This window comes from Aythya fuligula, chromosome 2 (genome assembly GCF_009819795.1).
Source record: "Aythya fuligula isolate bAytFul2 chromosome 2, bAytFul2.pri, whole genome shotgun sequence".
NCBI lineage: Eukaryota > Metazoa > Chordata > Aves > Anseriformes > Anatidae > Aythya > Aythya fuligula.
This window is the reverse complement of record NC_045560.1, coordinates 35,160,316-35,164,410: the sequence shown is the minus strand read 5'-3', so window position 1 is coordinate 35,164,410 and position 4,095 is coordinate 35,160,316.

The following is a 4,095-nucleotide window of genomic DNA, read 5'->3' as shown; positions in this document are numbered from 1 at the left end:
TAAAAAAAAAAAAAAAAAAAAAGGCTGAAGTTCCCCTATTGGTAATTTGGTTTAGACATATGTGATAAACATCTTCAGATACACTTTTTTTTTCTTTGGCAGGAAGGTGCCATGCTGCAGGTAACTAATGAAGAAGTGGTCAACCACAGAAACGCTTCAAGAAATAAGAAATTCTGTATCATCAGAAAATAGTTGTTTTTGCTGCCTTCATTAAAAAACCTAGAGGTTAAATGAATACTGATAAAATATCACAATTAGTACAGCTCCCTGTAATGCTGGGTTTTTTAAATGATAGTAATAATTGTCTTGTAAACCTTTCGAATAAAATCCAGATTCGGTAGGAGAAACAAATTACTAATGTTAAAATAGCAAACATTCTGTGAGTTGAAGGTTTAACTACATATTTTTATAACTTTCATAGCTTTAAAATAAAGTATTTTTATACCAAAATAGTTCTAGTGTAATGCTTAATAAAACTTAGTGTGTGTCTAACATTAAATAATGTTGATGTGCAGCTTTTAGACCTTCCATGATTCGAAACATGCCATTTTGAGGTGGGTTTAAAAACCACATTAATTTGGCAAGTGTATGCACAGAACTTGTACCTCTGAACACAGGCACCTGTTCTCTGTTGGGAGAAACAGTGCTACACATGAAACCTGCTTATTATTTTTTGCTTTTGGACAAAATTGCTTTAAAATAGCTATGTTTTTTTTTACCAAATTTTAAAAATATCTCCTCCTTTCCTGTTAATGAAACTAACCACAAGACAGTTCATCAAAATGTGTTAGGTAAATAACTTTTTCCTTCTTACCTTTAAAGAGTTTTTAGCATCAATAGTGAAAGACGGAATGGAAAAAAGAGTTCCTGCTGTACCAGAACTGTATTACTGATAGCTGCATCTTCTGAAAAAAACAAGCATGAGCTTGGGAGAGCTCCAGTTGGGAATGTATTGCTTGCATAATTTATTCTAAACTTGAAATGTATATGCTTAGTAGAATTGTGATGTCTTTAACGTTCTTTATATAACTCAAAAGTACTATTTAATGATTCAAAAATATTTTTTGGTATGTTTTTTAAGTTGAACTTTGAAATATTTGCATAGGTGTCCAGTGGGCTGCAACGGAAGCAGAAAATGAAGACGTTCAAAATCTGCTTTACTTTGCTCTTTCCAGCAGAATGAGTTGACCAGTTCATTAGGAATTTGCCTTCTTTCCTGGAACTTAGATTCTAGTTAATGGAAGTTTTCTTTACAGTTGACAAGTCCACATTCAGATCACTTAACTGAAAAAGTACTTCAAAGGGGAGTAATTCTTCTTTCTGTTTGATGTGTGTGCTCTTTCAATAGCTTTGCAACAAGGTTCCAAATTTCCTTAATTATGTATGTTACATTTTCCATGTGAATGTTTTACTTTCCATCTACTGGGAATGGGCATTATCTCTAGGGGTAGTAGCATGCAAAAACTTAAGTTATTGGATGTCTGAAGTCTTGAAAGCTTGGAGCATTTGAGTAAGTTTCCTGTTGTCTTACTGTTAAAACTTCCTTGATTTCTTTTTCTTGGTGCGTAAGAGTTAAAGCAAATGAAAATCAGTGTTTTGCTGATGAGTTCAGTGAGACGTGTCATCACTGAGTCGACCTAATACAGCTAGCAACTCTGAATAAAAACTGAATTGGTCAATTACCGCTCCTTAATTTTTAGATAATGTGTGTTTTTTCTTTTAATTTATGATAAGTTGGTTTTATGTCCCTCTATAGACTCAACTTCACTTTGAAAATGGAAAGTAATGTTGTTGTTCGGTATGTTGAAATACTTTAAGAAAACAGAAAATCAGGTTGTCAGTTGTAGCCACAGCTTGCTAAAGCAAACCTTTGCCGCAAATAAGTTGAACGTGCAAGACAATATAACTTGTTGTTGGGGTGGGGGAGGTTGTCTGTGATCTCAGTTATTAACAATGAAAGTTGAATTTTGTTCACATTCCCTGCTATTTGAGTTTTAAGCGTTGCATTGAAAGTTGCTTAGAAGATGAGAGAGTTTTCTGGATACTATAAAATTAGTAGGGATGAAACTTCGTCATGTGTAGGGAAGAAGATCGCATTCTTTTAGTCTTGATTAACATGCGTATTTTCTGGGGGATGAAATCATATTACTGGGGGCTGGGGGAAGGGCTTTGAAACCAAACCCTGAAAGACACGTGTATTTTGAAGAGTGCCGTCAGCAGAGTTCATTTTGACAACTTGGCGTTAGGGAAAGAGGATGACTAGCAGAGAACATAACGAAGCAGTACATTCATTCCCTGTCACCTCAGTGTTTTGATTCTGTTTCAAAGCAGAATGCATGAGGCAAATGAAATCTTTAAGTGTTGTTACTTTTTTTTAATTCCCTTCTCTCTCTTGAAGGAGATGTCAGGTTCTCTTCTCCTTCATACAATGATACTGGTAGCAAGGAGCTTCCCTGGGACCCCCCTTTCATGTCCTGTTGACCTGTCTTGCCAGAAGCCATACTGTCCCTTTTAACAGTTGTCCTCTTGCTTTGTAGCTAGCAGTGTCCATTTGCATTGCAGTAGGAGTTTGTGTTCACAGAGGTTATTAAAATGTATGAAAGCAAGAACTAGTTAATTTATCAGCAGTAAAAAATGAACAGTTGAAACCGTGTCTGACACTGACTGCTATGAACATACTGGGTCAGTAGTGACTGGGGACCATGTAGTTCACCAACATACTGTGTGACCTCCCATGCTGCTACCTTGTGTGAACAGGGTGGCTTGTGGCTAAGTTCATTTAGTATTGCTCTTTCATTGAAGTTTTCACCAATACGTGTTTGTTTTTTTTCTTCTCCTTTGCGCACTCGCTCTTGGTCACTATCTAGACATTCTTGTATGAAAATGAGTGGCCCATATATTTGGTGGATTTCCTGTAGCAGTACTACATCACTGAAGTTGCAGTGTGTTTACAAGGTACACTACAGTAATCAAAGGCTTCATTGTGTGTGTCATCTTGGTCCTTGATTTACCTATAATAAATAGTTTCTTTTTACAAGCCGGTGCCGTGTGTCCTGTTGCCTCATTAATAGGCCTCTACATACTCAGTTGTCAAGATTCTTGGTATGGAAAACAAAGGAAGGCTCTGAGATAGGTCGTGTGTACTTTGGAACAAGTACCAAACTTTTCAAACTGACATCGATGCGTTGTCCTTTGTTTCCTCTCTGAAGTTTGTAACTCCTGTTTACCAGACCTAAAACTAGATTGTAAGCTCTTTTGCAGAAACCGTCTTAATTATAAGATTCATCTTCTGTTTTAAAAAAAAAGGTTTATTGAATAAAACACAGATGCGAAGCTAAAGCTGCACTTTGTTGCAGTACTGCTACTGGTCTTTCAACGTGTGTGCAATGTTGGGGCAGCAGGCTGTATCCTGCGAGGGATTGTTTGCAGTGTTCCTCTGTCTAAGTGTTTGGCCTTGGTTTCATAACTCTGAGGGCACTGCATTCTAATAAAGTACTATGCTTATGTCTTTTTTTCTCCTCTGACAAATACTCCATAGTGCCTGTAAGTGTTGCTACCAGCAGTAATGCAGGAAGTCCAGTCCCACCATCTATTGTTTTTCTCTATACTTTGATCTGACCTTATTCTAACTGTATATACTACTTTCCATGATTACTTTAACAAATTTTTAGCACTCAAGGATTATAGAGACTGCTTTACCATAGGAGTGGTTTTAATGAAACTCCCATGTCAGTGACAGGTTAGTTGCAGAAAGGGAAGATACTTCAGAGGTGTACTGGCAGCTTTTAAGTGAAATTAATGGCAACCTACTAATTGGAAGGAAAAAAAAATCAGGAGCTTGTTCTGAGTTCTGCCTATAATTTTGTCTTTCCTGGGGGTATGTACCTGAAGGTTACAACTTGCAGTCCACTCAATAATTCACTTGAGAGCTGTTGTAAAGGGGTATCATTGCTAGCTGAGTTCTTACAAATTGATACTTGGTAAATAACAGAATTGTTGATCAATAATAGAAGTGGAATTGGCTAAGGTCAGTTCATGCTAATTTCCAATTGCAAACTTACAGGTATTTTTGGAACCAGTGGAATTGGGCTTTTA